This window comes from Mesoplodon densirostris, chromosome 5, assembly GCF_025265405.1.
Source record: "Mesoplodon densirostris isolate mMesDen1 chromosome 5, mMesDen1 primary haplotype, whole genome shotgun sequence".
NCBI classification, from domain to species: Eukaryota; Metazoa; Chordata; class Mammalia; order Artiodactyla; family Ziphiidae; genus Mesoplodon; species Mesoplodon densirostris.
Window position 1 is genome coordinate 77,038,751 of NC_082665.1, and position 21,664 is coordinate 77,060,414.

Here is a 21,664-nt window from a genome sequence, read left to right on the forward strand (position 1 = left end):
GTTTGATCCCTGGTCAGGGAATTAAGATCCCACATTCTGTGGGGCAACTAAGCCTGTGTGCCGCAACTACTGAGCCTGCAAGCTCTAGAGCCTGCATGCCACAACTAGAGAGCCCATGTGATGCAACTACTGAGCCTGTGCACTCTGGCATGGAATGAAAGATCCTGCATGCCACAATAAAGATCCTGTATGCCACAACCAAGACCTGACACAGCCAAATAAATAATTTAAAGAATAAAATTTATAAAAAGGATAGACAAAACTACTATAGAGGTACTGAGTGGGTGGGGCTCACAGGAGTCAGGTGTGGTGTTGGAGACATTTTATACCTGGGTCTCAGTAATGGCTACGTGACTGTATGTTTATATGTAAACATTTATTGAGTTGTTTGCTTAGAATTTGTGTACATATACGTACTATACCTCAATTATAAATTTAATTAAAAAATTTTTTTATTAATTGTGGTTGAGAGCAAGTCATGTATGAAAGTGTAGGAATAGAAAATGAGGAATGCAATGAAATTGCATTTGTAATGAAATGGGACCAAGAAAAACTACTTCAAAATTGGCCTCAGAACTTTCACAAATGAAACAAACTATTCTAAATAACCATAGGACTACACACAACAGAATGATACAATCGCTGTGCAAGAAATGCTAAGTTGGAGAAGGATTGGTAGAGACGTTGATTAGGAAAGATCTCCAGGAAACTTGACGTGAGGCTTGAAAGGAAATATAGGATTTGGAGAGGAAGAGGATTACACAGCATACTTACTAATTTCCCTTCTTCAACCATTTATGTAAGATTTTAGGTTGGTGAGGCTTTCATCTGAGACTGGCTTGGTCTTTTTTTTTTTTTTAATGCACAAGTATAGAACTGAAGAAAGTCGTATCTGTAAGGTAAAGAAATAAAAGAGCATATATTATTTCTCTGAGGAGAAGTATTAAAAAAAAAAGATGATGATGGATTCTCGAGACATGGGGCTGCAAGAGAAGTTTGGCACTTAGCAAGTCTACATACTTAAACCCACATTTAGAGAGGAGCCTCTCCCATGTCCTGGACAAAAGTGCTATTCTTGGGAGACCAAGATGTGTCCCTCAAAGCCCCAAAGAGCTTACACACTCATAGGAATACATAACAAAGAGTCATATTAAAAATGGCAAGTTGGGACCTCTCATCCGCAAAGTGAAATGAGATCACACTTTTTTGCACCCCCTCTGCTCCAAAACACAACAGTGATGCACAAGATATGTAAATAGACATAGCCAGACTCCACAACAAATAAACCAGAAAAGGAAAAATATGTAAAGCAGAGAACAAACTGAAGCACACGCCTCTTAAGACATGGGTGAGAAAAAAAATTGTTGCTGTGGAGTTAAAGGGGCCAAAATGCTTGATTAAAGAGGGGAGACCAAAGCCAGAGGAAGGGCTACACCATCCCAATATCCTCACCAAATAAAGACAAGGGAAAAAAAATTTGTCTATGTCATTTACTGGCCTAAGCATACACACACACACACACACACACACATACACACACACACACACAATGGAATATTACTCAGCCATAAAAAATTAAATTTTGCTATTTTCAGCAATGTGGTTGGACATAGAAAATATTATGCTTAATGAAATAAGTAGAAAATATTATGCTTAGTGAAATAAGTCAGAGAAAGACAAATACTGTATGATATTTATATGGTCGAATCTAAAAAATAATACAAATGAATGTATATGCAAAAGAGAAACAGACTCACAGTTATAGAAAACAAACTAGTGGTTACCAGAGGGGAGGGGCAATTTAGGGGTATGGGATTAAGAGATAAAAACTACTAGGTATAAAATAGATAAGCTATTTTATTTATTTTAATATATAAATAGATATAGCCATTATCTTATAATAATTTTAATGGATTATAATCTGTAAAAATACTGAAACACTAGGCTATACACCTGAAATTATTATGACATTATAAATCAACTATATTTCTATTTTAAAATATACATATATATTGCCCTTCCTGTTTATAACCCTGCAATGATTTCTGTTGTTTTTAGATTAAAATCCAAACTGAGTCAATCAATCAATTAATAAATGTTATTACCCAGAGATAAACCAAGTTCCTGCTGACTCAGTAACTGGATTTGCAAAGTCTTCATTATTACCAGAGATCAGGATCTTCTGAAATCCTTCTGGACTAAGGGTTCAGGAGCCAGGTAGAAGCAACTAAAAAAACATCAGATGAAGACAGATGAGCAATGAGGCAAAAAGAGAAAAAGAAAATACACTTTATGGGTAAATAAACAAAATATCTCCCATTCAAAAACAAAATTCTTTTTTAAGCTGTTATGTTTTTACCATAAAAAGAAATCAAACTCTAAGAAAGAGCCAAAACAACCACCAATCAGAATGAATTCTCTCCACATGAAAGTTTTAAACAGTTCAACAAAGATCTTAAAATTAATGTCTTTAGGATGCTCAAAGAGATGACTAAAATTATAAATTTCATTCAACATGGTAGGAAATGACAAAATAAAAACAGGCCAAAAGGAAATAAGAATGGATTGCTATATCATGAAATGGTATGCTCCTAACAATTTAACTTCAAAATATATAAAGCATATAAAAATAAAATTTCATGGGAAAAAATCACAAATCAATGATTAGAGTAGAAAATGTTAACGTATCTTTATTGGGTATGTTAAAATAAACTGATAAAAGAAGCAGACCAAAATCAACAAGGACATAGAAGATTTGAGCAACACAGTTAACAAGTTTAATCTAATGGGTATTTACGGAACTATTACACCCTGGCAGCACAAAGGTCTCTCCGGACTCTTCTAGGCATTAATTAATACTTTGCTGTTTCTGGAAGATTCATTCCAGCCTTATCCTAGATAAGGTGCCTATCATTTCTGCCATTATTGCATCAGTGACGATAATAATTGCTGAGATTTATTGAGCCAGACCAAGGGCTAATTACTCTGTTACCTAATTTAATCTTAAAAACAGTTCTCTAAGGTTGTACTTTCCAAAGTACTGGCTACATGTGACTCTTGAAAACTTGAAATGTGTCTCAATTGAGATATAATGTAAACATAAAATACACACTAGGATTTTAAGACACAGTACCAAAAAAAAAGAATAAAAGAATAACACATTTCATTAATAATTTTTATAGGGGCTTCCTTGGTGGCCCAGTGGTTAAGAATCTGCCTGCCAGTGCAAGGAACACAGGTTCGCACCCTGTGTTCGCACCCTGGGAAGATCTCACATGCCACAGAGCAACTAAGCCCATGCACCACAACTACTGAGCCTGAGCTCTAGAGCCCACAAGCCACAACTACTGAAGCCTGCACACCTAAAGCCCGTGGTCCACAACAAGAGAAGCCACGACAATGAGAAGCCCATGCACCCCATTCACCACAGCTAGAGAAAGCCGTGCACAGCAATGAAGACCCAACACAGCCAAAAATTTTTGAATAAATAAATAATTTTTATATTTATTACATGTTGGACACAGACAATCTCATACATGCCAACAGCCAACAAATCTACTCTGTGACCGTGACGGAGCAGGACAAAAACATGATCACTGAAATTGTGTCTGAGCACAAACAGAGCAAGAACACAGTCCAGACCATAAAAATGACCAAACGCCCCAACTCCCAGCTAATACAAGTGACTTCTTCACCAGTTACAGCTTTTATTCTGTTTTGTTTCTCTCACCTCTGAGGGATAAAAATTATTAAGGTTTAGCAGAATTGTTCCTGCTCACAGCACCCAGTCAGAGCAAAACCACCTGCCTTTGAATTCTCTCCCAAATCACCTAACACAGGTTCAAATCCAGCAACAGCCCCCTCCTAACAGCCCCTTTCTGAAAAGCCTCGAGGTTCCATGTGGATGGCTATTTCCAGCATTGCCGCAGGTCATTAAATCCACTTTGTTCAACTACAATGTACTCCTTATGGTCTTTGGCTGGAGGGCATTGACAAAGCCATTTACCAGATAAGAAACTTGTGCCTGGAAAAGCTAAGTAACTGACTTGAGGTCACACAGGATACTGGGCTACCGTCAGTGATCTTCAACCCTGACCACCCATCAGATTCTCTGGAGATGGGACCGAAATATCCATATGTATTAAAAGCTCCCCCCAGCAGTAGCCAGCCAGCTGAGGTTGAGAAATGCTGGCCGGGTGATGTCTAGGGCGGCACATCTCAAACTTCAACATGCCTGTCAGTCATCCAGGGATCTTGTTAAAAAATGCAGATTCTGATTCAGTGGGTCTGGGTGGAGTCGGAGATTCTGCATTTCTAAGAAGATCCCAGGTGACACTAACAGTGCTGGCCCACAGACCATATTCTGAATAACAGAACCTGGTGTCCCTACACCTCCATAGCACTGACTTTCCAGAAATGTGTTTTATGTCTCTGTTTATCCAAAAAAGTAACTTAGTCATTGATTGAGCACCTACGATTCATTAAGCACTATGCTGGACCCTGGGGAATCCAGCAGGAAACCAGATAGAAAATGGCTCTGACCACCCAGAGCTGACTTTCTCAGGACTGAGGGGGAAAGTGTCTCATTGTCCGGTTGACCCAGGGTCAGCAATCGTGCTTCCCCTCTAGCTGGGGCCCTTGTGTTGTTTGGGGCCCTGGTAGCTTCCTTCCAGCATCAACATTTTATTATTTGATTTTCTCCTGAATAGTATGAATTTGGGAACCATACATTTATTCCAGAGACGTTTGTTTACTAAAACAACTATAACATGGGGAAGAGAAGACACAATATATTCAAGGTAATGAAAATAGAAACAGTGTTGTCATTTTTAAAAAAATCACAGCACACAGCACAGGGAGATCAGCTCGGTGCTTTGTGACCGACTGGAAGGGTGGGATAGGGAGGGTGGGAGGGAGGGAGACGCAAGAGGGAAGGGATATGGGAACAGGTGTATATGTATAACTGATTCACTTTGTGATAAAGCAGAAACTAATACACCATTGTGAAGCAATTATACTCCGATAAAGTTGTAAACAAAATAAATTAATTAAAAAAATAATAATAATAAATAAAAAATTTAAAAAACCACAGCAAATGTAATGGAATTTCATGGTAAATTATTTAGCATCCACGAAAGAATCCCCCCAAAAGATTATCGCATGCTTCAAGTAGGTCAGATTCTGGGATTATGTGTCTTTAGACTGTACCTAACCGAAGCTCAAATGTTTTCATTGCTCTTGCATTTAAATGGTTTTGACATGAAATTTTAATGAGTCTTCAAAAGGCATTGTATGTCTGCTGCTGGGATATGGGGAATTTGGTAACCCTGCCTTTTTTGTTTCTCCTGGATGTTATACCTACATGGCCAATTTATTGAAAGCTGGAGTTTTCTTGCTCTTCATGCCTGGTCAGTTGTGTAGGGTGAAAAAGAGAAAAGTTGTCCTTGACACCTGGGAGCTGGCTTGGTGCTCTCTGCTGGGCTGTGGTCCTCTTGCGGAATATAACATTTGCACAGACCATCAGCATCAGAGGAGCCCATTCTGTGATGCTGATGGATGCAGACCAAAAAAGACCACCCTACAATCATATATGAACACAGACAAATTGTGATCATTGTCTAAACCACAAACTGACCAAGTCCCCTATCCTGGCTGAGTGACCGCTGCTGCTTTCCCAGCACCAGCCTTGGTCTATTCCTCCCTCCTTCTAGGTGAGATTACTCGGGTAATTACTTGGGTAATCACAGAATTCTCCTGACACACAGTGGCCACTCCAGATATAATTGTGGAATGGATCTCCTAATTTCTGATTCCGTACACCCTCTTCTCGGACCACCATTTCCTATTCTTCTAGCTCACAAGCCTTACCTCAGACGCATGGATCTCACGGATGCAAAGCCAAGCTATTCACCTCCCCCGGGCCTGGCCTCAGCCGCTGGACGAGGCCGAAGAGACTCACAGCATCAGCTGGGCTGCCTCACGTTAGGCTCAGGAGCAGGGCCACTGCAGATGCTCACACATGCTCTCAGGCTGCGGAACAGACGGGGCAGGCGATTCCCCCAGGGGCGATTTGAGCGGGGCAATGCATAGGGAAGGGAAGAGGGATTTGAGATAGAACTGAGAGGCCCTGGGGGAGAAAACATGAAGGAAAGGGGATCAGAAGTGAGGGGTCATCTTCAGAAGCACTGGCTTCCAGTGGAAGAAAGTGGCATTTCACGTCTCTGGGGTAGAAAGAAACAAATTCCTTTTGGGAGCATGACCTCTTACTCCTCATCCCCCAAGTTCTGGACCATCGCATTCACAAGCCCTTTTACAATATTTTAGAAAGAGGTTCACTTAATTAAAAAGCACTACCAAGTAGCCTAGTGCTGCCGTTGCGTGCAGGGCAGAGAGCCCTGTAGCGGTCTGGTCTCTGGATATCCCCCCCCCCACCCTCCCCACTGTTGTCACACCCACAGCGCTAGACAGGCGTGGACTCGCCCCACCTCCTGACACACAAGCCCTCTGCCTCGTCTCTCCTGTGATGTGGAACAGCTCTTCTCTTATTTTGAGCCATTCTTCTCCTTTCGAGCTCCACAATCACCTGCCTCTTTCCCAAAACACATCTCCAGTATTAATAAAGGAAACATTTCTGCACAAGCCACAGTCTCAGAGCATCTAGTGTCAATGCCCCCACATGGCAGTAGGAAAGCATTCTTTCTTGGGGAGTGTGGTAGACTGAAAATGGCCCCCCAAAAGATACGCATGTTCTAATCCCTGGAACCTGAGAAAGATACCTTATGTGGCAAAACAGAACTCTGCAGAAGTGATGAAGTTCAGGATTTTGAGATGGGGAGATTGTCCTGGATTAGGGGAGGGAACCCTAAATGCAAGCTCATGCATCCTCCCTGGAGGGAGGCAAAGAGAAGACAGGCAAAGAGGAGAAGCAGAGTGATGGAAGATGCAGCCACATGGCCAGGAACACCGACAGCCACAGGAGCTTGGAAGAGACCAGGAATGGATTCTCTCCTGGAGCCTCCAGAGGAAGTCCAGCCTGCCAGCACCTTGATTCAGACCTCTGCCCGCCCCCCAGAACTGGAGGACTACATTTATCTCTAAGCCACTGAGATTTTGATAGTTTGTCACAGCCTCCCCAGGGAACTAGTATAAGGAGGTCCCACCTCTCCCTCTCCTGCCAGTGAGCTGGTGAGCAGCCTGCCGGGAGCACAGAGTGGGCACCAGACTCAGAAAGACAAAGAAATTGTGTGGAGCAGCAAGGGGATTCCAGCCAAGTGTCTGTCCATGTTTCTGCTCTTGACCTGTCCACTTGGGCAATGAGGGTCACTACCCAAAAAGAGGCAGAAAGTTCATGACTTCAGATGAACCCAGAAGCCCTCAGCTAAAAACCAGCATTTCTTGGCGGGGGGGGGGGGGGGGGAAACCATTTTGGGAATAGAAAAATTTACAGGGAAAGCCTTCAGGGAGGTGACCTTTCTTGAAATGTCATGGCCTGTGCAAACTTCCAGTGTTCAGTTTGGCAAACAGAGGAGCCTGGGGTTGGCAGGAGAGGAAGGCCCAGGATAAGCTGATGCTACTGAAGGCTGTTGGTTTAGAGGGGCTGGAAGCACCAGGGGCTGAAACCATTTGCAGAAAGCCCCTTCCTTTCTTGAGTTCACCCAACCCCAGTGTTGTCCAACAGACGCTGAAGAACCAAAACGTTCAATGAATAAAAATGTCTCTAGCCTCTCAGACCTACCCTTTCCCCAGGCTAGTGTGAATGGCAAAAAAAAAAAAAAAAATCCCTTTTGGTGGGTGTGAGTTATGCTGTGCCCAAGGGGAGTCTGGGATCTCTTAAACAAATACTTCTTTCTCTTAATATTTACTTTTCATAATTAAAATATATAAGCATTTTACAGAAAATTTGTAAAACAGAATAGAAGGGGAAAAAAATCATACACCCACCTCTCTAAATGCACCCACCCACTGTTGGGATTTCAGAGTATTTCCTTCTTCCACATTGTTTTTCTTTGGTTTTAGAAAACTACAATCAGAGGACTAGATTCTCAAGTTCTGAGAGCTTGCACCTGACCACCCACTTTGAGAAGGTTACCTATCACCTCTTCCTGTTTTTTGTTTGTTTGTTTTTTGTTTGCGGTACGTGGGCCTCTCACTGCTGTGGCCTCCCCCGTTGCGGAGCACAGGCTCCAGACACGCAGGCTCAGCGGCCATGGCTCACGGGCCCAGCTGCTCTGTGGCACATGGGATCTTCCCGGACCGGGGCATGAACCCGTGTCCCCTGCATCGGCAGGCGGACTCTCAATCACTGTGCCACCAGGGAAGCCCTCTCCCTGTTTTTATGTTCCTCATAACCCTCATCATCTGCAATACTCACCTGCAGTCAAGGCCCAGACATTGTAGGGAAAAGGGATGAGGAGGAGGGGAATGAAAATTGGTAGCAACCACCGAAGCAAAATTAAGCTCATTTGGATAAATAGTGTTCATTAGTGATGTTAAGTCCAAGTGGCAAAAGTGAAAACTCTGACTTTATACAGTTGATTCTCATTATTCATGGATTTGTGAATTCGCCTACATACTAAACTTCCTCTGTAAATGGAAAATCAATACTTGTGGGCCTGGGGTCATTTGCAGACACAGAGGAGGGAAAACCTTGAGACCCTGCCACCATGTTCCAAGCCGAGGTCTGGGAGGCTGAAGCCTCCTTGCTTCAGCTCTTCCTGTAAACAAGGGTCCTTTTTGACTTTTATTTAGTGCTAGTTTATACATTTTTTGTGCTTTGTGTTGGTGATTTTGCTCTTTTCCGAGCCTAGTACAGAAGTGCTGTCTAGGGTCCTAAGTGCAGAAGGCTGTGATGAGTCTTATGGAGAAAATACACGTGTTAAATAAGCTTCATTCAGGCGTAAGTTCTAGTGCTATTGGCCATGAATTCAATGCCAATGAATCAATCAAATATATTAAAAGGTGTCTTTAAAAAGAAACACACATTAAACAAGGTATGTATCCATTGGTTGACAAAAACACCATGACCAGAAGACCAGGACCCTAACCCTTTATTTCCCCTGAGAGCAGTGGTTCCATGTTCACAAATCTAGTGTCCATGGCAGCTTTATAGAATATCATGACTGCAAATAACAAGATTCGATTAGACACATTTTAAAAAATATTTTCCTTAAAAAACCAAAAATAGAGTTACTGTATGATCCTGCAAGCCCACTCCTGGGCATATATCCAGATAAAACTCTAATTTGAAAAGATACATACACCCCAATGTTCATTGCATCACTATTTACAGTAGCCAAAACATGGAAAAACCTAAATGTCCATTGACAGATGAATGGATAAAGAAGATATGATACATATATACAATGACATACTACTCAGCCATAAAAAAAGAATGAAATAATGCCATTTGCAGCAACATGAATGGACCTAGAGATGATTATCACACTAAGTGAAGTAGGTCAGACCAAGACAAATACCATATCGCTTATATGTGGAATCTAAAATATAACACAGATGAACTTATCTGTGAAACAGAAACAGAATCACAGACATAGAGAACAGACATGTGGTTGACCAGAGGGTGGGGGAAGGAAGAACTGGGAGTTTGGGGTTAGCAGATGCAACCTACTATATATAGGATGGATAAATAGCAAGGTACTGCTGTATAGCACAGGGAACTATATTCAATATCCTGTGATAAACCATAATGGAAAAAATATGAAGAAGAATGTATGTATATGTATAACTGAGACACTTTGCTGTACACCAGAAACTAACAAAGCATTGTAAATCAACAATACTCAGTAAAATAAATTTTTTAAAAAATTATACCTGTAGAGGATTTTGACGCATGTATAATGAAAACAGATAGACCAAGTTCATGGGCACATCTGTGTACAAGTCAGTGAGGACAGCAAAGGTGCTTCTAACTTTTGTTCTATGTGTCAGAGACCACTGGAACCCTCCCCAACACCCCTTTTTTCTCACAGCACCCTAATTTTATTTGGGGTACAAAATCATACAACCCAAAAGTCTACATTTCCCAGCTTCACTTGCAACTGACAGTGATCACAAGAGTGTAAGCAGCAGTCATTGATGGTGAGGTGCTTTTTAAAATTGCAATAAAGGATACATGAACATAAAAGTTACCATTTTTGCCATTTTTAAGCGTACAATTCAGTGGCATTAAGTATATTCACATTGTAGTGTTGCCATCACCACTATTCATCTCCAGAACTTTTTCATCACCTCAAACTGAAACTCTGTCCCCATTAAACACCTTCCCCACCCTCCCCTGCCCCCAGTAACCACTATTCTACTCTGTCTCCAGTCACATGACATACCTGTCATATCATATGACATACCATTCCAGTCATACCATATGACATACCAGTCATGTGGTAAATGTATGTCTAACTTTTTAAGAAATGGCCAGATTGATTTCCAAAGCGTTTGTGTATTCCCACCAGCTAGTCTGAGGTTCAAGTTCCTCCATGCCCTCACCAGTACTTGGTGTGGCCAGTCTTTCTCTGTTGAACCATTCTAATAAGTGTGTAGTGGTATCTCATTGTGGGTTTTTGGATTTTTTTATTTGTCTCAAAAATCTTTTCTTAATACAGTGAAATTAACATGACAAAATTAAACATTTTAAAGTGAACACATCAATGGCATTAAGTACATTCACGATACTGTGCAACCATCACCTCTATCTAGTTCCAAAACCTGTGCATCCCTTCCAAATAAGACCCAATTAAGCAGTCACTCCTGGTCCCCTCTCTCCACAGACACTGGCCACCATCAACCTACTCTCTGAATTTGATGACTCTAGGGACCTCATATAACTGGAATTACATAGGATTTGTCCTTTTGTGTCTGGCTTATTTTACTGAGCGTGTTTTCAAGTTTTATCTATGTTGTAGCATGTATCAGAATTCCATTCCTTTAAAGCTGAACAGTATTCCACCTTACTTTGTCTTAGTCCATTCGGGTGGCTATAACAAAATACCGTAAACCATGGGGCTTATAAACCGAAATTTGTTTCTCACAATTCTGGAGGCCAGGCACAGCAGATTGTGTCTGGTGAGGACCCTTTTTCTGGTTCATAGACAGTGTCTTTGTGCTGTGTCCTCACGTGGTGGGAAAGGAGCAATCTAGCTCTCTGGGGTCTCTTTTTTTTTTTTTGCAGTACGCGGGCCTCTCACTGTTGGGGCCTCTCCCGTTGCGGAGCACAGGCTCCTGACGCGCAGGCTCAGCAGCCATGGCTCACAGGCATAGCCGCTCCACGGTATGTGGGATCTTCCCAGACCAGGGCACAAACCCGTGTCCCCTGCATCGGCAGGCGGACTCTCAACCACTGCGCCACCAGGGAAGCCCTGGGGTCTCTTTTATAAGGGCACTAAACACCTCCCAAAGTCCCAACCTCTTAATACTATTAGGTTGGGCATTAGGTTCTACATATGAATTTGGGTTGGGTGGGGGGAGGTTTCAGTGAGGGACACACAGTTTTTTACTCCTCCCTGGTTCCTTTACTTCCTCTCTGAATGTGGATGTAATAGCTGGAATTTCAGCAACCATCTTAGAACTTGAGGGCACTTTGAAGATGGGGCACTAAGAAAGATGAAAGTCTCCCTGATCGTATCATGAAGTGTAGTATAGAGATGGTGATGGCCAGGTTTCCTTCCTGTGAGAGAAAAATCCAGTCCCTCATTTGTCTTGTGGGGTCAGAGTGGGGTCTGATACTTAGCAAATACAGGCCCTAACTGACACATCCCCCTTAGTACTGACCTCCATCCTGGGGCAACACTGGTTGGATCAGAAATAATTCTGCTAGGAATAAACCTACCTAAGGAGGTAAAAGACCTCTACTCAGAAAACTATAAGGCACTGATGAAAGAAAACAAAGATGACAGAAACAGATGGAGAGATAAACCATGTTCTTGGATTGGAAGAATGAATATTGTGAAAATGACTATACTACCCAAAGCAATCTACAGATTCAATGCAATCCCTATCAAATTACCAGTGGCATTTTTTACAGAACTAGAACAAGAAATCTTAAAATTTGTATGGAGACACAAAAGACCCCAAATAGCCAAAGCAGTCTTGAGGGAAAAAAAGAGAGCAGGAGGAATCAGACTCCCAGACTTCAGACTATACTATAAAACTACAGTAATCAAAATAATATGGTACTGGCACAAAAACAGAACAGGATAGAAAGCCAGAGGTAAACCAACGCACCTATGGTCTACTAATCTATGACAAAGGAGGCAAGGCTATACAATGGAGAAAAGACAGTCTCTTCAATAAGTGGTGCTGGGAAAACTGGACAGCTACATGTACAAGAATGAAATTAGAACATTCCCTAACACCATACACAAAAATAAACTCAAAATGGATTAAAGACCTAAATGTAAGACCAGACACTATAAAACTCTTAGAGGAAAACATAGGAAGAACACTCTTTGACATAAATCACAGCAAGATTTTTTTTGATCCACCTCCTAGAGTAATGGAAATAAAAACAAAAGTAAACAAATAGAACCTAATGAAACTTAAAAGCTTTTGCAAAGCAAAGAAAACTACAAACAAGACGAGAAGACAACCCTCAGAATGGGAGAAAATGTTTGCAAACGAATTAACAGACAAAGGATTAATCTCCAAAATATATAAACAGCTCATGCAGCTCAGTATTAAAACAAACAAACAAACCAATCCAAAAATGGGCAGAAGACCTAAATAGACATTTCTCCAAAGAAGACATATAGACTGCCAACAAACACATGAAAGGATGCTCAACATCACTAATTATTAGAGAAATGCAAATCAAAACTACAATGAGGTATCACCTCACACCAGTGAGAATGGGCATCATCAGAATATCTACAAACAACAAATGCTGGAGAGGGTGTGGAGAAAAGGGAACCCTCTTGCACTGTTGGTGGGAATGTGAATTGGTACAGCCACTATGGAGAACAGTATGGAGGTTCCTTAAAAAACTAAAAATAGATTTAGCATATGACCCAGCAACCCCACTACTGGGCATATACCCAGAGAAAAACATAATTCAGAAAGACACATGCACCACAATGTTCATTGCAGCACTATTTACAATAGCCAGGTCATGGAAGCAACCTAAATGCCCATCGACAGACCAATGGATAAAGAAGATGTGGTACATATATATAATGGAATATTACTCAGCCATAGAAAGGAACGAAATTGGGTCATTTGTAGAGATGTGGATGGATCTAGAGACTGTCATACAGAGTGAAGTCAGAAAGAGAAAAACAAATATCATATATTGACACATATATGTGGAACCTAGAAAAATGGTACAGATGAACCAGTTTGCAGGGCAGAAATAGAGACACAGATGTAGAGAACAGACATATAGACACCAAGGAGGGAAAGTGGTGGGGGTGGTGGTGGTGGGATGAATTGGGAGATTTTGATTGACATGTATACACTAATATATATAAAATAGATAGCTAATAAGAACCTGCTGTATAAAACATAAAATTAAATTAAAAAAAAAAAGAAATGCCAAATATTTCATGCAACTTTGGCCAGTGAACTCATACTTTTTACTTCCTAGAAGATGAGTTGATTTTAATTCAATAAAGTGAATGGAAACACACACACGCAAAAGAAACACTCTGATGTACTGATGTCAGAATGCCCCAGGGGTTCCAGGGGCCAGGCTGGCCATGACTCTGTCAGACATGCATCCCAACTCACCTGCCTCCTCCTCCACCTTCTACGGGTGTTGATTTCTAGTAAACATCCTGTGCCCCAAACTCTATCTCAGTCTCTGCTTCTGGAGAACCCAATCTGCAATACACTCCATAGTCTCTCAAAGTCCTTCCTGGCTCTATGCATCTATGTGGAAAGACCAGTGGAGAAAATACAGTAGAGTAAGGCTTCAGAGTCAACCCCGTTTGAATCTTCATGCTTCCCAGCTATGTGGCCTTCAGTAAAGGACTTAAATTTTCACATCTATGAAAGACAGACAACAGTTTCTCCTTTGTGTAATAGGGAAGAACAAACCTGACTCCATATTAGATCTGTTCATCTTTTTTCTTTAATTTTATTGAAATACAGTTGACTTACAATGTTTTGTTTAATTTCTGCTATACAGCAAAGTGCTTCAGTTATATCAATATATAACTGAATATATTCTTTTTCATATTCTTTTCCATTACAGTTTGTCACAGGATATTGAATATAGTTCCCTGTGCTGTACAGTAGGACCTTGCTGTTTATCCATCTTATATATGCTAGTTTGCATCTACTAACCCCAAACTCCCAGTCCATCCCTCCCCCACCACCCCTCCCCCTTGGCAACCACAGGTCTGTTCTCTATATTTGTGACTGTTTTTTGTTTCATAGATACGTTCATTTGTGTCATATTTTAGATTTCACATATAAGTGATATCATATGGTATTTGTCTTTCTCTTTCTGACCTACTTCACTTAGCACGATCATCTCTAGCTTCATCCGTGTTGCTGCAAATGGCATTATTTCATTCTTTTTTATGGCTGAGCAGTATTCCACTGTATACATCTATACCACATCTTCTTTATCCATTCACTTGGTGATGGACATTTAGGTTGTTTTCATTGCCTTGGCTATTGTGAATAGTGTTGCTATGAACATATAGGTGCATGTATCTTTTTGAATTATAGTTTTCTCTGGGTATATGCCCAGGAGTGGGATTTAGATCTGTTCCTTTTACTTTAAACTTTGTGCTCTGTTTCCTGTGCTTAATCATGCTGGCTCTTTACCTTTTGTAAAAGAATATTGCCTAGAGCCTGAAATATATAGGATAGCACATTCTCAAGGCTCTGACATTTAAGAGTCCATTCAAATAGAGGTAAAAAGTTGCAGAACAGAGAATAACATTTGTCCTGTTGGAGGTTTACAGGAACATTATGACTTGACCTATGTGGTGCAAGAACGAAGGATTCCAATGCCAAGAAGTTTGTAACAACCAACCACGTTTCTCCCTTTCCTTGCCTTTAAAAATGTTTGTTGAGGGCTTCCCTGGTGGTGCAGTGGTTGAGAATCTGCCTGCTAATGCGGGGGACACGGGTTCAAGCCCTGGTCTGGGAGGATCCCACGTGCCACGGAGCGACTAGGTCCGTGAGCCACAACTACTGAGCCTGCGCGTCTGGAGCCTGTGCTCCACAACAAGAGAGGCCGCGATAGTGAGAGGTCCGCGCACCACGATGAAGAGTGGCCCCCTCTTGCCACAACTAGAGAAAGCCCTCGCACAGAAACGAAGACCAAACACAGAAAAAATTAATAAATAAATTAATAAACTCCTACCCCCAACATCTTCTTTAAAAAAAAAAAATGTTTGTTGAAACGCTTCAGGGAGTTTGGGGTTTGGGGGGCACGAGCCACCCATCTCCTTGCGTGGCCCTGTACTAAACTTTCTCTGCTCCAAACTCTGACACTTGGCCTCACTGTGTGTTAGTGTGCACACAAACTTTTGTTTGGTAGCATTTAGACAGTTATTGTGTGGATTAATTGAGCTAATGCATGTAGAGGGCCTGGCAGAGGGAATGGAATATGCTAATAACATTATTATATTTCTTCCTTTGGCAAAAACCTCCTTGTCCATTCAACTTCACACAGTGATTCACATAAAAGAATTCCCTAATGAGGGTGCATGAAGCAGCAAACACTAAGATTTATATGTATTTTCCCATTTAATCTTCCTGCGAACCCTACAAAGTGGTTGTCATTAATATCTCCATTTTACAGATGAGAAAGTTGAGGTTCAGAGAGATTGAATAACTTGCCCAAGGTTACAAAACCAGTAAGTCGTGGAGCTAAGATTCAAATCTGGGTCTCTCTGTGTCCAGAGTGTGAGATAATAAGAAATACATGTATTGGTCTCTGCCCCAAGATTCTAACACAGAGCTCCTAAAATCCTTATAAAAAGGGATGCTGGGAGAATCTTTAGTTCTAATGTTTAGTCTTTGATCCTGGTTCCTAATACTAGTTCCTAAATCCCTTGGAATTTCCTGGGGGACAAGAACATCTTCTGTTCAAATGAGATGACTCTGGGTGTGCTCTTTGATGAAGGCTGGTCACAGGAAAGACCAAGCCATGATTAGAAGCTTGGAACTTTCAGCCCCTCCCCTCATTCTACAAAGAGAGGAGGGGGCTGGAAACAGAGTTCCTAATCGATCATGGCTATGTGACAAGGTTCCATAAAAATCCCAATAGGGGATTTCTGGGTTAGCAAACACATCCAGGTACCAGGGGGTTGGTACACCTGTGGTGGAGGGGGGAATTTTCCCTCTACCTCTCGTGGGTTCTTGTGGCTGGACTAATAATGAAATTAACACAAGACAGATTAACAGGTGGAAAAGAAACAGTTTAAATAGTGAGCACAGAGGTCACATAGAAATGGCACCTATGAAGTGGCCAAAGCAGGCAGCTTTTATACTTTTTAGACAAAGAAACAGTAAATTTGAAAGGACAAAGAAACTTAGGTTTGGGTGCTTAATTAGTAAAGAAGTAACAAGGTTTGTTTATATGAGCTTCTCGGCCCTGGGTTCCCTGCCTCTGGATGTCTCTCTACCTCCTGGAATGGGGAGGATGCCTTTCATGTGGGAGATTTGTTTCCTGCTCTCAGCAGACAGAGAGGAGGGTAAAAGTCTCTCTCGTATCAGCTGTTTCTTAAATAACTTTAATTCAAAACAATCAATACGGTATTGAGACATATTTGGGGGCAGCCTGTCCTGGGCCCCAACACACCTCAGCTCCACAGGGACTGAATTTCCTGCACTTGGGGCTCTTCCAGACCTTGTCTTATGTATCTCTCCACCTGGCCATTCCGCTGCATCCTTTATCATCTCCTTCATTATATAAGAAACTAGTAAACATGAGCATTTTCCCTGAGTTCTGTGAGCTGTTCTAGCAAATGATGGAATCCAGGGAAGGGGTTGTGGGAACCTCTGATTTGTAGGCAGTTTGGACAGAAGTTGTGGGTCACCTGGGAACCTACTGCTTGTGACCTGCATCTAACATTCAGGGGACAGTCTTGTGGAACTGAGCCCCTAACCTGCGGGGTCTGTGCTAACTCCAAGTCAGACTTGAACTGAATTGTGGGATACCCAGCTGGTCACAGAGAATCTCTTGGTGAAGGGAAATGCCCAGACGTTTGGGGACCAGAAGCGTCAGAGCAAAGTGCTCTGTGTGATGAGTAACAGGAGACACAGGCATGTGTCATCCTGGGTGAGACGCAGAGGCTGAGCGCTTTGCTGCACAGCCATCATGCCCATGGCTCTCTCCCCACCATGCAGTCCTTCCCAAAGTAGCAGGGGCTGAAGAGATGATCGCTAGTTCAATATTAGGCAGGGGAAGCCTCAGGGAGAATACAGATACAGATCAGTATTTGCTTCCATACATTTATGTTTGTTGATTTTAGTTAGGGAAAGATAATCCTCAATACACTCCCTGGATCAAACTAGGGCACAATTGAAGAATGCAATAGCTGTGCATGTAAAGCCCTTCTGGGAGCCCCAGAGGGAGGGAGTGGAGGGGCTGGAACCATGGAGAAGTGGGAGGAGGAGACAAGTGGAGGTCAAGCTGGACAGTAGGACAGTGAGGGGCAAAGCACAGGCGGCAGCTGTGGCTGGGGGACTTCTAAGAACAGGGATCCCTGATGTCTGGTGTTTACAGACCAGCCGGACTGGCCCAGACACCCCAACCCCCCGGTGTTCTGCAAATCATCGGTAGCGGAGACTTCACAGGAGTGTGAGTGGCTTGGGAGCAGCAGGGAAAGGAGGCAGGGGCTGGTGTTTGCAGGGGGGGTGGTTCACATCCAAAAGAAGGGAATGGCCACAAGAGACAGAATGTGATACAGAAATCAGCAGAAACAGGAAATCAGAGCAACGATAACTAGGAGAAACATGTGCCTTCAAGAGTCTCCCCAAATACTAAGGAGGCCAGGATTTTGGAGGACTTGACACGTCCAGGTGGTGCTGGGTCAGATTGATTGGAAAATGGCCAGGTACCTCCAGCTTGGTGTCCACTGCTTCTGCAATGGCCGAGCCTGGATGTCCTCTGACCAGGTCACTTAAAGAATGCTAATCAGATACAGAGACACTGCCCCACCCCAAGTCACCTGGGAAAGAGAGTGCGTGTGTGTGTATATACCTGTGTGCACGTGTGTGTGCATGTGTGTGTAGGGGCATGGAGCATTCTCTGGGCCTGGAGCTGCCTTTCCCTGCCTTCCCCTCCCCTTGGGCTCAGCCTTTGAGAGCTGAGGAGGGGAACGCAGAGAGAGGGCTGCTGAGGGCTGAAGGGAATCGTGCCTATGAATGGGCCCTGCCGGGACCTAACTTTTTCCCTCTTCCAACCACAGTACACATAAATGCTCCTGCATTAACGGACTAGGTCTTACCTGTCCGCAGAGGAGCCCACCTGTGGGGAGAAAAGCACGGAGACTTATCAGCTGTCCACCCGCGAGACCATTTCCCCTAAGGGCCTTGCCGGCAGCCCTCACACCCACCTGGAAGAGAACCTGTTTAGTTCTTCTGGGTGGCAGGAGGCAGGCAGGTAAGGGGACAGAGGCCTGACCCTCTTGGCCACCCCCCCATCAAAATAGACGCCCCTTCCTCACCTGCCTCTTTCCCACCCACCATGACAGGGAGCAGGCAGGGAGGAAAAACAGCTGTAAGGGGGCCCTTTCCACTTCTCACAGCAAACAGGAAGCTCATCCTACCCTGGAATGCTGTCTTCCCCGGATTAGAAGGCAGCAGCCTGGAGCGGGAAGACTAGGCAAACTGGGGTTCAAACTTACCCCCAGCACCTACAAGATGAGAGTACTTGCAAAAGTAGCAACCTCTTGACGCCTGTTTCCTTGCCAGGAGAATTGAGATAGTAGTTGTGGGGATTCAGAATATGTCACCCCAAAACATGCCATTCGGGCATATTGATTATTTTGAATGAAAGGTACTTGAGAAGCTGCCATTACAAGACACTCTGAATCTTCTGAAAGCAGGAGGTGAATCTTCCATGTGAAAAGTACCCCCCAGTGCTAGGAGGGTAGAAGGCACCCTCATCACCAGAAATAGGGAATTCAGGGCCCAGAAGTCTGTTTAAACACACCTGTTACTTCTTCACCAGTTCACTACCCCAAGCCCAAACCCCTTTTCTTGTCAATTCTTCACAAATGTATTATTTCTTTGTCTAAAATGTACAAAAGCTTCCTGCTTTCGTTACTTCTTTGAGTCTCATATTTTTATGGGACTCCCGTACATAGGAAATTAAATTTGCTTTCCCCCCCCTTAATCTGTTTTATGTCAATTTAACTGTTAGACCAGCCAAAGGATCTAGAAAAGAAGAAGGGAAGTTTTCCTCCCCACTCAGTCTTGTGCTCGCAGCGGGGGTCTAAGGAGGAGGTGGCGAACACAACACACTTGGAGCTGAGCTAGTGCTCGGCAGATGGCAGTTTACTTTCGCTCTAGAAAACCCAAAGCCCTCCCCACCATTTACTCTTTCCCCCAAGTCAACTTGAACAAGCAGCAGGGGGCTCATCATGTGACCTGAAGGAAAGTCAGTATCCGCAAGCATCTGCTGTCAATCAGGCACAGGCTGTGGGCCTTTTTAAAACAAAACACATGTGTGCGGATGAGACCAAGGAGCCCATCCTCCCAACCCCAACTTGTGGCCCCTGATTTTCTCAGAGGAGAGCTGAAAATGACAAAGGGTTTGATCAGGTGGTGTATGGAGCCTGGAACAGAGCCCATCTCCACCCCCCGTCTTGTGAACGCTGTTGCCTCTGGCTCTGATGAGCCTGGAGGGAAATTGGGAGAGAATGGAATGGGGTGCAAACCTCCGTGAGCTGGTCTTATTGTGTTACTGAGTCCAGGCTCACTCTGCTTGCCACACGACAGGCCAATAAATCAGAGACAAGGTGTTGTGGCAGAGAATAACAACTTTATTCAGAAAGCTGGGCGTCTGAGAATATGGCAGACTAATGTCCTAGAGTCCCATCTTATTGGGGTCTGGGTGCCAGTTTCTTTCATAAAACGGGGGGGGGGGGAGGGTGGGTGAGGAAGTAAAATTAAAAGGCCATAAGTCTTCCAAAGTATCTCCTGGCTTGGCCAGCCTGAGGGAGGGGATGTGTTAATTTCTTCTTTTCTGCAGCCGTTCACAGGTGGGCAGGGTCAGGGTGTTTCCCTGTGAGCTGAACAAAGGCACTTCAGTTTAACATGCAGGTGGAGGGGCAGGGTTCCCCGAGGCAGGCCATTATGTATGCTTACAGCTATAGAGAGCATCGTTTTAGTGATTATAGTAACAAAAGCAACAAAAAGCAAAGATAAAGTAAAAGAAACAGATCTAACATGGAGTCAGATCCTGTTCTTCCCTGCTACAATTGTCTACAATAATTGGGAGTGGGGGCAAGGCACAAGGCCCTTCTCTCTTTCTTGAACCAGAGTCTCCTACAAAACAAAAGCCTTACACAGCTGCGGAAGCGGCAGTAAAGCTTGCTGTCTCCAGGGCACAAAGGCCCATGTATCTGGAGGAAGGATGGAAGAAAAACTCTACCCCAGGTTAGGGCAGAAACCTGTCTGTGGGAAGGGAGCTGCTGTACTGTGAAAACACTCAAGCAGCCCTGTGGAGAGGCTCCCATGAAGAAAAACTCTCCACCTTCCTCCCCCCAACTCCCTCCCTGTCCCAAGAACCAGAATTACCTTTCCAGATGCATGAGTAATCCACCTTAGAAGTGCCGCCCCAGTCAAGTCTTCAGCTGACAACTGACTTCAACCTCATTGTAAACATCAAGCTAGAACCATTCCGCCAGTTTGCTCCCAAATTCTTCACACACACAAACTGTTAAAGCCAAGCAGGACCCTGTAAGGCCCTCTCTGGTACAAGTCCTTTCTGTGTCCCCCATTTCTCGTTTGCAGGAAATAGGCTTCATTTAGCCTCCTTGACCTTCCCTGACTTCCAAAGGACAGATTTAAACAGTTGTTAATCAGGGAAGGGAGGGAGAGAGACAAGGGAGGAGCAGTCAAGAAACAATAGTACAGCCTTGGGGCAGGTCCTGGTTCCTCCTCAAGTAATATACATAAGGATACCTTTGAGTTCTTTTGCAGGAACTAAAGCCTCCACCCAGGTGGAGGATGTTAACTTCAGGCTGAGCACAAGATTTCTGGAGCACCATCCTGTTACCTCACCATTGACCAATCAGGCTGAGCACAAGATTTCTAGAGCACCATCCTGTTACCTCACCATTGACCAATCAGAGGAAAGCCACACACCCTGTGGCCCTCACCCCAAATTTTGCCTATAAAATTTTTTCCCCAAAACCATCAGGGAGTTCAGGATTTTTGAGCAGAAGCTACCCATCCCCATGGCCCTGTAATAAACCTTACACAGCTCCAAACTCTGATGTTTCAGTTTGTGTGGCTTCACAGTGCGTCAGGCACATGAACCTGTGTTAGGTAACACTGTGAGACATAATAAATTATTACTTGTTTAAGCCACTAAGTTTTGGGGAGATTTGTTTAACAGTAATAGGAAACCAATACATGATTTTATACATCAGAATTCCAAGTAAAATTTCATTTGAAGAACTCTGTTGTGTAAAAGAAAACAACAGCAAACAAAAAATTTTAGTATCCATGTAATCTAACC

At 43.2% G+C, this 21,664-nt stretch overlaps 1 pseudogene; it reads right to left on the reverse strand.

The window, feature by feature from the left end:
• Positions 1-21,664, reverse strand: part of LOC132490467 (elongation factor 1-alpha 1-like) — a 90,368-nt pseudogene that overhangs the window by 16,371 nt on the left and 52,333 nt on the right.